The sequence below is a fragment of the Phoxinus phoxinus genome (assembly GCF_949152265.1).
Source record: "Phoxinus phoxinus genome assembly, chromosome: 23".
In the NCBI taxonomy this organism is placed as follows: Eukaryota; Metazoa; Chordata; class Actinopteri; order Cypriniformes; family Leuciscidae; genus Phoxinus; species Phoxinus phoxinus.
Window position 1 is genome coordinate 20,233,006 of NC_136898.1, and position 12,788 is coordinate 20,245,793.

At 40.5% G+C, this 12,788-nt stretch overlaps 1 protein-coding gene across 3 annotated transcripts in view; it reads left to right on the plus strand.

The window, feature by feature from the left end:
* The first annotated feature begins 3,765 nt into the window (after nt 1–3,765).
* rabgap1 (RAB GTPase activating protein 1) overlaps nt 3,766–12,788 on the plus strand; it is an 89,803-nt gene continuing 80,780 nt past the window's right edge. For 2 of the 3 annotated variants that reach the window (XM_079599336.1, XM_079599338.1), the window contains exon 1: nt 3,818–3,943. The gene's annotated coding sequence lies outside the window, so the exon portion shown is untranslated. Of the gene's footprint in view, nt 3,944–12,788 lie in introns of all 3 variants that reach the window. The other variant, XM_079599339.1, reaches the window with a different exon arrangement.

Consider the following 12,788-nt stretch of genomic DNA (forward strand, 5'->3'; position numbering starts at 1 on the left):
GACTGAGAACAGAAGTGACCACAGAGACCACAGTCAGTGCACAAACATATAGCACCGTTGCGCTTCAGGCGACCTGAGTTCGAGTCCCGGCTCGAGGACCTTTCCTGATCCTGTCCCCCTCGCCTACTTCGCTTCCTGTCTACTTACTGTCCTATCATTATAAAGGCAAAAATGTAAAAAACAAATCTTTAAAAAAGAGAGAAAAAAAGACAGAGACCACAAAAGGTCTGAGTCAAGACCGAGACCAGAAGAGGGTCCAAGGTCAATACTTCAATGCTGAATTTTGATCATTTTTGGGTGAACTGTTCCTTTAATAGCTACAAGCAACAAACAGCACAATAGAATATTAGAGTTCAGTCAAGTTTGAAGATGTGAGATTGTGTTTAGTGTGTATGAAATGACAGTTCCCATTTGTTGTTTACAGTGGTCCAAAGGTCACCTCGTTTTCATTGCTTCTGTTTCTGTTTGGTAACTTCTGTAGTTTCAGTTTAAAGAATACAGACAATTAGACTTAGTTGAAGTTCCCCCCCACAAAGTTCCTGTTTTCCTTTATTTTATTACAAAACATTGCTAACTTCCATGAAGTTGTTGTTGGAATATTTTGTATCCGGTTTTAGTTGTTTAGTTGTTGAAAGTACTATCAACCCAACCCAATGTTTTGTGCACTATAGTGCTCCTGAAATGAGATGAAAATGTGTTACATCACTTAGAAAAATATCTCCCAAAACAGCATTTATTTGATTTAGTGTCTAATTTATGATGGGATTTTTATTTATTTAATGTTTTTCTCCCTTCACTGACTTCTCCTTTGTTAAATGTATTGCCTGGACCAGTCAAGTGTACATGTATATGTTTGTATTTGTGTATGAATGTGCACATGTCTTTGTTAAGCCTGAACAAAATATGAATATGAATGCATTATCACTCAAGACTGTTAATCACGGTTTTACTTATGTGGTATATTAGTGTTTTTCCACTGAAATGAGTAGTGAGGAGTGAAATCTTCCTGGTCATTAAATCTCATTTTGCCTCCTGCATTCGAAGTGTTTTTCGACAGGGGATGTTACAGCTGCACCTTCCAGCAAAGATATTGTTTTTTTTTTGCTTGCAAAATGCTGATATACACAGAAATGTGTTCATTTTCTGTCCTAGTGTAGGCAAGCGCAACATCTTGTTGATTTAGTGTTCATGTAGAGAATTTTGCCTTTATTTTTGTATGTTTTTGGCCTCATCTGATATGAGAGTTTAAAAAAAAATGGTGCTGGGTTGGTAACGATACGAGTTTCCATTTTAATTTCCACGCTAGCTGTCAAAAACATGACCTTTTCCTTTTTTATCACCCGTTTGCGACGCAGCAAAGCCTTATTAGTACACGTTTGACTCGTTTATCTGCCCAGCTCAGCCCTGTATCATGCATGCTGCCTTTGGCAAAGAGGTTCTTTGGCAAAGGAAGTATGATTGTGTAGTTGTGTCACACAACATCCCAGCGCTGTGAGTGTCCTGCACTGTCTTACATTATGCTCACTTCCTATAGCGCTTACTGTCTGCTCTTATGGATTAATATCAGGATTATGATTGTTGTTTTATATCCATAGTTCTGTAGTTCTTTTTCCCTTGGAAATGTCATTTTTGTTTGCATTTAAATTTTAAAAATTTGCTTAGCTGTAATAATGGGGCAGGACGTGTTTGGTTGTGATGATGCTTGTTTGTGTCCTGTGCGCAACTGCAAAAACGAACTGATGTGTTGGATATTTTTACGTCTGTATTAGACATTTTCTTTGCAAATCTATTGTTCGATTCAATTGTAAATGATTAGAAGATGGGCATCCGTCATTTTATACAACCAGAGCCATCATTAGATGGACATACTGCACATTTTTATGATGTATAATCAGATATGAGGCTATTTATGGTCACAGAGAGAACGATTCTAAAAGTCAGGAATATCTTTTGATGAAATAATAGTAGAGATTATTTATAATGCATTTGTTTCTTTTTAAATACCACCGGGCAAGGATTTCCCTTTTGCTTGTGGCAATGCAAGAAAGAATATATAGAAATGTAGCCAACGCACAGTGGATTCTTACTGTTTTGGTTGTTTGTTTGTTATTGCTCTTGTATCTTGGCTAAGCTTTGCTCTGATATATAGGGCAAGCTGCTGAGATGAATCTAAAGGTCATGACATGTAGTTGCATGCCAAGATAATAAACAGTTACATCATCACTTGAGTGTCCAGACTCTTTCTTACCACGAGGATGCAGTTTTATGAATTAGCATGACATCTGCTGGTGTGCTGTGGTACGACGTGTTGTGGTTGGCCTCTTGACTGCAATAACCTCTCCTGGACAAGCTGTGTCTGAAATAGTCATTGTTTTTTTTAAAGATTAACCCATGTACCCAAGTTTATTTGTATTTTTATGTAGGCTACACTCAGACAATAAAATGTGATTTTGTAACATGTAATGTAATATGTAATGTAATCCTACTTCACTTCGGTGTATTTGTGTTCTGTGTTGCGGCTGATTTTTTTTTTTTTGACAAAAGTATAGTTTTTTCATTTCCCCATTCATCCAATTTTTTTTTTTTTTTTTTTTTTTACATGTATTTATATACATTTTTTTTTAAAAATACCTAGAGACCCAGAACATCCTGAGTGGGACTTTTTTTCATGCCAACATACAATATTATTCTAATTTATTTTACTTTTTTGTTTTTTCAACATTTCTGTCATTTGGGGGTCAAAAAGATATAGCGTATAAGAGTCAAAATCCAGCTCACAAAAAATGTATTGTGATTATGTGGTGTGAAAAATGAGAAGCCGTCACAATGCTCAGAACTTTAAAATAGATTTCCTTGTAGTTTGTAGCAATGGGAAGAAAAAAACCCTGTTAATTTCAGTTAAATATTTGGTTGATATGAAAGTAAAACCAAAGCTTCCTATGTTGTGAAACCAAACAAATGGTAGAGGAACTTCTCTTAAAGAGGAAGGAAAGTTGGTCCAAGCCAATGTTGAAACATCACAACCTGGGAAAGTTGAAAGGAACAGCCTTGCACATTCATATTCGGCTATAGTTTAGTGTTACTATTGTTACACTTTCAAAATCAAATGAATATAGTTATATTAAATTTAGGAAATATGAGTAGGAAATATTCAGTTTTCAACACTTAAGTTATCTGCATGATCCATGCATTCTATACACAAGATATAGAATTTCTGAATGCATGGGTTATCTTTATGACAAAGTAGCCTACATATTCCAAAATGTAGGCTACTTTTTCAAAATGTACTTGTACAACTTTTTGTGATATATATGCTATGTATAGGAATAGCATTGTGACATTCTATCAAGGCTACTCTTTTGTTTCTGAAGTATATAGTATGCAACTGCTTAGTATGCTAACTTTATGTAGCCTATGCATAGAATACCCGGATGAGCTACTACATTAAAATGTGCAGTATATGCAACAAAGCTCACGCAAACTTGAATGTAACATGCTCAATTTGCATGTAATATATCAGCTTTGATTTGTAACCGATCTTTTTGTTTTTGACTCACTGCTTAATTTGACAGCCAAATGTTTCGAAATGTTATGCACATTACATAAAAAAATGTAAAATGGTTATTTTCTAAATAAACGGACTCTACTTAATCAGGTTAACACATAGGCTAACACATAGCGATTTCACTTGACAGCAATGTTGCATGTTGAAATGTTTATTTTCTTCCAAAACCTTTTATATAGGCTACTATTATTAAATCCCATAATGCAGAATTCCTTGCGTACGCTGATATTCGACTCCATCCCGAACATTTCCGAAGAGCGGCAGCGCATGCGCAGTTCGAGCGGGGTTTGGTTTGTGTTTACAGCAGCACTGTTGCTGGCTAATGTTCAGCGCTGTTATGTCAAGCCTCTCTGGAATAAAAAGCTTTTGTGGAAACAGGTAGGATGAGTGGCAACGATGCACACCACTGTGCTTTTATCTAATCTACACGTCCGTTTCTTTATTCAGTACTTTTGTCTTTTTAAGAGGAAAATATTACACCATATGCAGATTATGATTTGATGCTAGCATGCTACAGTGTGTTAGCCCGTTAAAGGCCGTGTGCTGATCTCTGCTTCACTGCATGACACAAAACCTGCAAAGATCTGCTGTCTGCACAGCTCACATACCCACCTTTGTGACAGATTCAGTTTTGTACGAAGAACAATAGAAAATGAAGGACATTGTTTGTGCATTTATGTCGAAGCCATATAAGATTTAATTCTAGGAGTTGTTCGCCTTCTCACAGTAGAAATGCATAATTTGCGATAGATGCAAACATTGATGTATTTCTAAGGTTTTGCGCATTTGGGGATGTAATTGTAATGAATTTAGTTGAATGTGCTTTGATGAGCATGTGTTTGATTGCAATAGCTATTGATGGGGAATTTGATTCACATTCATCGATATCCATTCACCAAAAAGATCTTTCACTGTTCAGTGACTCTTTTTGTATTCGGCCAATAGGTGACGACAATTGACTGTCTTTCTGTGTGTAATAAGCAAGTCATTGAATCATACACTCAAGGTATTCCTTCGTTCATGACTGAAACACATCTTATTATTATTCTTTATTTAGGGATGCACAATATATCGTCACCATATTGGTATCATAATATATCCGTATATGATTTATCTCATATAGGATGCGTTAAAGGTACAATATGTAAGAATTTTGTAATACAATATCCAAAAATCACTTGCACAGTGTGATATATTTCCTGCAGTGGTGTACTTCCAATATCCTAAAAGTTCCCAAAAGATTTTTTAATTTCAGAGAAATTCCCATTTTAAATAATCCTATTTTTACTTGTTGCCTGTCAATGATGTAATATCCGCGTTATCCCTGGTTTCCGCTCAAGTACTGCCATAGTAACCATGGCGACAGACGTGGACAACTGTGTAGTGCGTAACGTCTAGCTGCTCGCTCACGCTGTTGTTGTTTCATTCAAACATTATGGACCATGGCAAGCAGACTTTGTGGAAAAAAGGAGAACTAAAACGAGGATCATTATCAGCGTGGCGTTTTCAAGACGCCGAGAGCTTCATGTTTGTGACAAACTTTGACTTGCCAGAGCTCTTGCATGTGCTTTATTAGACAGGTGAGCAAATGTAACATAAAACTAATCAATGTTATATAGCCTAGTTCAACATGATGAAATGTTAGAATATGATCTGTATGTTATTCTAATGTTGATCTTACTGCTAGTCTCATATAGCCAACAAACTAACACATAGAATAACATTATGACTTTCAACACACTCAAATGCAGTTTAGTGTGATAATGTAGACCAAGTGAAACAGCGCTGCGTTACCTCACACGATTCATTCGTCAAATAAACTGACCTGTGTGAGTAGTAACTCAGCACTTGCGGGTAGTTCGGTAGAATGAAATGTCCTTATTCCTTTATATCCGTGAGGCTCGCGGGACTCGCGTGTGGCTCTAATGTCTCTCAATCGCGCCCTGCTTCATACCACAGTCATGATAAAAACATCAATGTATTCACTCATCCATAAACATTATTAGATCCATCGGTTCCATTAAGTTCCATAATTCCGCAGGAAATTTTGCGTCATCAAGCTACACCTTTGTTATTGTAAGAGGTCAGCGACCCCTAGCGACCAAAAAAATTACATATTATATCTGTAAGTTAATTAACGCGGTAGTAAAGCTCTCCAGTCTGGTGGTGACCATCTTTAGCTTCAGTGCATGCAGCTCAAATGGCAATGCACAACATTAATAACTATGATTGGGACTATAACATTATAATGAGAACTCTTGTAATATTGCATTGTGAATTAGTTTGGGTCAATTGCCCTGTTTCAGCAGGTCGTTGTTACGGGAAGAGCGCGTCCACAACAGGAGTTACACAATCTATCTGACACATAACTTTGTTCAAGTTCACTTGTGCATTCGCATCATTTTGTGCAGATATAAGTTTTAATATTATGTTTGTTGCATACATATCTGATTTATCTCATATAGGTTTCATTGAGTTAATTAACCCTCTAACAAAGCGATCATTATCACGTCAGCTTCATCGTGCGCAGCTCAAACACCAGTGCGGTTATTTGAAACAGTGATATTAATTTAAGATGTTTCCTTTTCAAAAAACAAACAAACATTGATGCATTATTAATGATAACTAGCACTTTTTTCCTGTATTATTTAATTAAATTAATTAAAACCATTTCATTATTGTCTGGGCGTAGTCTATTTTTAGGCTATTCCATTTTATTTATCTATAAGCACATGCATTTTAATTTTTTTAATGTGTTGTCCAATTACTTATTTGCATTATTTAGGCATTATTTAATTTTTTTTAAGGTAATTTTAAAATGTATATTTATCGGCCAATATATTAGTTCTGTCAGGACCACTATCGTCAAATACGATTGACAATTAGCATACAGTTAGCATTGGCGGTATGGTTCTGTTCTGGGTGAGATCAGCACCTGATTTGGTACCACTAGGGTGGTGGTGGAGGGGGTTTTGTCAATATTGAAAGGGTTAATTCATCCAAAAATGTAAATTCTGTCATAATTTATTCACCCTACCATCTTCGCAACACGAATGAAGATATTTTTAATGAATTATGAGAGATTTCTGTCCCACCATTGACAGGATAAGCAACAACCATTTGTCGTACCATTTTTTTAACCATTTCATAAAGAGATCGTAAAACTAATCCATAGGAATTGAGCCGTTTAGTCCAAATTTTCCGAAGAGACTGCTGCGCAACATGAGAATGAACCTCATTGGTTCTTGAGGAAGCTCAAACGTGCTGCGTAACACCAGAATGAACCTCATTGGTTCTTACACGTCAAGCAAACATGCTCAAGCTCACTTTTACCATATCTGATGTGTGCTTTGATGAATGTTTAAATGTAAATGAATGGCTATTTTAAGCCTATTCATCATATAATGCAATTGTGTATCTTCAGAAAATTCTGACTAAACCATTCAATTCATATGGGTTAGTTTTACGATATTTCTATGAACTTTATGAAGCGTTAAAGTGGTAGTTGCGTAGACTGTCAATGGTGGGACAGAAAGCTCAGATTTCATTAAAAATATCTTTACTTTTGTTCTGAAGATGAAGGGTGAGTAAAGGATGACATCATTTTCATTTTTGGGGGGAACTATATCTTCAACAAAAGCACTTGTTTCACACGTGTAAGCAAGTGCCCAAAAGAGCCATAGTAAACACCTTATCTAATTAGGCCTACACTGCATACACCTTATCTTTTGTGATAAATAATATCATCAGGTAAAAGTTAATTTATTAGTTATGGTTATTATTTTTTGGTTAAAATGAGATCAGCCGATTAATCGAAAAAAAGAGAAAAAAAATAATCGTTTGTTCTCAGTCTGGAGCCCTGGTAACATTTTGTTGATTCAAAAGTTCTTTCTCAAAAACACTGATTTATTCATTAGGAATACATCTTATTATTAAGTTACATCACTAACACAACAATATTTCTCCACTCAGAGGCAGACATGCCTGTTTCTTACCGACAGCAGTTAGTTCAGCTATCATAACATTGCTAACATGGTTGCATAACATTAGCCTTGTTGTCTTTGGATGAACTGTCTGTCTAGTACGAAGAGCCACCAGCCACACCTTTATGATTTAAACCCAGATTGGTAACTTTTTTCCCTGACAGGTTAAGTAATGTACTCAGGCTACTTATTGTGTTGTTGCCATTATTACTCAACATGTTTTCATCCGCTCATTCTCAAGTGAGCCACACAACTAAACATTCTGCTCAAGAATCATTTTATATTCTAAATACATAATAATTCCCAGTGTACTTGTGTTCCTCAATAATAAACATCCCCCTCAGTGGATGTTATGTTGCCAAGGCAGCATTTGCGAGTCGCTCAAGGCAGGATCCATGCCTTCATATGGGAAAAATAACTGACTTGCAGCACCACTGCTTCCATAATCACATATTCGACATCATGTAGAACAGGATCCTAAATCACAAGGTTAGCGTGAGTGGGGAAGTCGGTCAGGTGTGAGTGGAGTGAAAAAAAAAAAAACCCAGTTGATGACCATGTGTCTAACGGCACAATGACAGATGCTCCTCATCTCTTGGGAATGTGAGACAGCTGCTCGTGTGCAACCGCACCCTGACTCAATATCAGTGACAGAGGCACATGCTTCATTTGGACATCTGAACTATCCATTACAAAGCCATCTTGATGGGCGTTTCTTTTTGTTTTGCTTATTAAGTAACTGTTTAATGCAGCTTTATGTAGGCAAATATCCTCATACTATTAGTTATTAAAGCTACACTGTGTAGGATTTTCTCCCATCTAGCGGTGAAAGTGTATTTGACTACCAACTGAATATTACTTTCTAGCCCCTCCCATCCCGAGGGCGTTTTAACTCCTATGGTGGCCGTATTATTTCAAATCTGCCGGCAGTCGCGAGTAATCTCCCGCTCGCATTCGTCACGGTGCCACTGAGTGTAAAAACGCGAAAAGCGAAGCTTGAATTTCCAGGTATGTCCCTCTTTGGCTAATGCATTTTCAAGATGGAGGCGCAACATGGCTTCCGCCATTCGAGCGACTCGCTCGTATGTATTATAAATGGCAGATTCTACGCTCACGAGAATGCTTGATTAGTTGGTAGAAGTAATTATACATTAATGAGCACAATTTTGAAAGAAAGAAAGTGTTTTTTGCTAAGAATTAACTTAAAATTACACAGTGTAGCTTTAATGACAGGCACTGGTGAAGGTTATTGGTGCAGACTGTATGCAAACTCGAAAGCAACTTACTGCTCACTTAATATGGATCACTAGTTGTTTCCTTGTATTATTCCCCTTTTTCTCTTTCATGCTGCCTCTCCCTATTTTGTTTTGTCTTTTACTTTTTCCCTTTGTCAACAAAGTTTTATTAGCGTGACTGTAAAGGATTACAGTATTGCTAAAGTCTTTGACCATACCTGCATAGCACAGGCTTGGCAAATAGGTGGATCTCATTTTTCACACACCTAATCTACGGTTTCATCAGCTACTCTTACTGATCTTACCTGCTTCTCACTCGTGTATTTTTCCCTCCGTATGGGAAGTGAATTGGTGTCAGCCACAGAGCGTACAGCAAGATCACTCTGCTTAATGATACAGTGGCTCTATACTGTATCTGTTCTTTGCCTTTTAATTCCCCTCTTATTCTCAGTACATCGCAGAGTACAAGGAGAGGACAGGAAGTGATTGGGAGTAGGGAAAAATAATGTGTGAAATCTGACACCAAGCGGAGAAATACAGACTACTGTCCTGGCACTGTAGACCGCCTCAGTGATTATAAGAATACAATTGATTTATCATGAAATGGCTTCTTCTTCTTTTTTAAACCATGAAATGTCCTTACTTTAACTTGATAAAGTGTTTCCTGTTTGGTTTGTAGTCCAGCAGTAAGAGTTCAAACTGCTGGCATGCTTTTGACCAGGCAGGTGTGCGGTTGCTATGGTGAACGAACGCTTTCTCAGAAAGTGTGACTTCAAAAAGTGTGACTCAATGACTTCTGAGAGAAACCAAGCTGCCTCCGTCAGTCTCACTCTCTCTCTGCCTCAGTCTCACCTGTCTCTCTGTCTGCCTCAGTCTAACCTGTCTCTCTGTCTGCCTCAGTCTACCTGTCTCTGTCTGCCTCAGTCTACCTGTCTCTCTGCCTCAGTCTACCTGTCTCTGTCTGCCTCAGTCTCCTCTCTCACGCTCTGCCTCAGTCTGCCTGTCTCTCTGCCTCAGTCTACCTGTCTCTCTACCTCTGTCTGCCTCAGTCTACCTGTCTCTGTCTGCCTCAGTCTACCTGTCTCTCTCTGCCTCAGTCTACCTGTCTCTGTCTGCCTCAGTATACCTGTCTCTCTGCCTCAGTCTACTTGTCTCTCTGCCTCAGTCTACTTGTCTCTCTGCCTCAGTCTACCTGTCTCTCTGCCTCAGTCTACCTGTCTCTGTCTGCCTCAGTCTCCTCTCTCACGCTCTGCCTCAGTCTGCCTGTCTCTCTGCCTCAGTCTACCTGTCTCTCTACCTCAGTCTGCCTCAGTCTACCTGTCTCTGTCTGCCTCAGTCTACCTGTCTCTCTCTGCCTCAGTCTACCTGTCTCTGTCTGCCTCAGTCAACCTGTCTCTCTGTCTCTCTGCCTCAGTCTGCCTCAGTCTCACCTGTCTCTCTGTCTGCCTCAGTCTCAGTCTATCTGCCTTAGTCTACCTGTCTCTCTGCTTCAGTCTACCTGTATCTCTGCCTTAGTCTACCTGTCTTTCTGCTTCAGTCTACCGGTCTCTCTGCCTCAGTCTACCTGTCTCTCTGCCTCAGTCTACTTGTCTCTCTGCCTCAGTCTACCTGTCTCTCTGCCTCAGTCTACCTGTCTCTCTGCCTCTCTGCCTCAGTCTGCCTCAGTCTCACCTGTCTCTCTGTCTGCCTCAGTCTCAGTCTATCTGCCTTAGTCTACCTGTCTCTCTGCTTCAGTCTACCTGTATCTCTGCCTTAGTCTACCTGTCTTTCTGCTTCAGTCTACCGGTCTCTCTGCCTCAGTCTACCTGTCTCTCTGCCTCAGTCTACTTGTCTCTCTGCCTCAGTCTACCTGTCTCTCTGCCTCAGTCTACCTGTCTCTCTGCCTCAGCTTACCCGTCTCTCTGTCTCAGTCTACCTGTCTCTCTGTCTGCCTCAGTCTAACCTGTCTCTCTGTCTGCCTCAGTCTACCTGTCTCTCTGCCTCAGTCTGCCTCAGTCTACCTCAGTCTACCTGTCTCTGTCTGCCTCAGTCTACCTGTCTCTCTGCCTCAGTCTACCTGTCTCTGTCTGCCTCAGTCTCCTCTCTCACGCTCTGCCTCAGTCTGCCTGTCTCTCTGCCTCAGTCTACCTGTCTCTCTACCTCTGTCTGCCTCAGTCTACCTGTCTCTGTCTGCCTCAGTCTACCTGTCTCTCTCTGCCTCAGTCTACCTGTCTCTGTCTGCCTCAGTATACCTGTCTCTCTGCCTCAGTCTACTTGTCTCTCTGCCTCAGTCTACTTGTCTCTCTGCCTCAGTCTACCTGTCTCTCTGCCTCAGTCTACCTGTCTCTGTCTGCCTCAGTCTCCTCTCTCACGCTCTGCCTCAGTCTACCTGTCTCTGTCTGCCTCAGTCTCCTCTCTCACGCTCTGCCTCAGTCTGCCTGTCTCTCTGCCTCAGTCTACCTGTCTCTCTACCTCAGTCTGCCTCAGTCTACCTGTCTCTGTCTGCCTCAGTCTACCTGTCTCTCTCTGCCTCAGTCTACCTGTCTCTGTCTGCCTCAGTCAACCTGTCTCTCTGTCTCTCTGCCTCAGTCTGCCTCAGTCTCACCTGTCTCTCTGTCTGCCTCAGTCTCAGTCTATCTGCCTTAGTCTACCTGTCTCTCTGCTTCAGTCTACCTGTATCTCTGCCTTAGTCTACCTGTCTTTCTGCTTCAGTCTACCGGTCTCTCTGCCTCAGTCTACCTGTCTCTCTGCCTCAGTCTACTTGTCTCTCTGCCTCAGTCTACCTGTCTCTCTGCCTCAGTCTACCTGTCTCTCTGCCTCTCTGCCTCAGTCTGCCTCAGTCTCACCTGTCTCTCTGTCTGCCTCAGTCTCAGTCTATCTGCCTTAGTCTACCTGTCTCTCTGCTTCAGTCTACCTGTATCTCTGCCTTAGTCTACCTGTCTTTCTGCTTCAGTCTACCGGTCTCTCTGCCTCAGTCTACCTGTCTCTCTGCCTCAGTCTACTTGTCTCTCTGCCTCAGTCTACCTGTCTCTCTGCCTCAGTCTACCTGTCTCTCTGCCTCAGCTTACCCGTCTCTCTGTCTCAGTCTACCTGTCTCTCTGCTTCAGTCTGCCTGTCTCTCTGCTTCAGTCTGCCTGTCTCTCTGCCTCAGTCTACCTGTCTCTCTGCCTCAGTCTACCTGTCTCTCTGCCTTAGTCTACCTGTCTCTCTGTCTCAGTCTACCTTTCTCTATGCCTCAGTCTACCTGTCTCTCTGCTTCAGTCTACCTGTCTCTCTGCCTCAGTCTACCTGTCTCTCTGCCTCAGTCTACCTGTCTCTCTGCCTTAGTCTACCTGTCTCTCTGCTTCAGTCTACCTGTCTCTCTGCTTCAGTCTACCTGTCTCTCTGCCTCTTAACCAATTCCTAACCAAATGCATTCTATATGAGATAAATCCGATATAGATAGGCCTACACAATATTACAACTTACATTTGCACAAAACAAAAGGCTGCGAATGCACACGCAAACTTAGTCATGATGAATGTGTAAATTGGTCCCAAACATAGCTCCGACGCGCTCGCTTTACATGTTTCACGGTTAAGCGGCACGCAAGCGCATGAACCTGCTTAATCAACGATCGATAAGTATTATCAATTAAATGTATTGTCGACAATTAATCGATTGTCGATTAATCGTTGATTCGTTAACATCCCTAGCGCTCACTCACAGAACCATTAGGTTCGCTGTTCCGTTGAGTTTCACACTTCAAGACAACCACCTCAGAGTTTGTTTGCAATCTGGCTGAGTCTCAGGGCAAATTTTTTTGGTGTGGATCTGAGCGCGATTGCCGTGTTCACATATGCCTAAACTGACCAAACCAAGAGAGAAAACGCACAAGATTCTGAAACAAACTCTCAGGTGTGAAATCTTCCTTAGCATCACCTGTCTCTGCCTCACTCTCTGCCTCGATCTTTCTGTCTCTCAGTCTGTTGGACTTTCCCCTCAGTGCCTCATTCTGACTATCTCTGCCACAGTCTACCTTTTTAT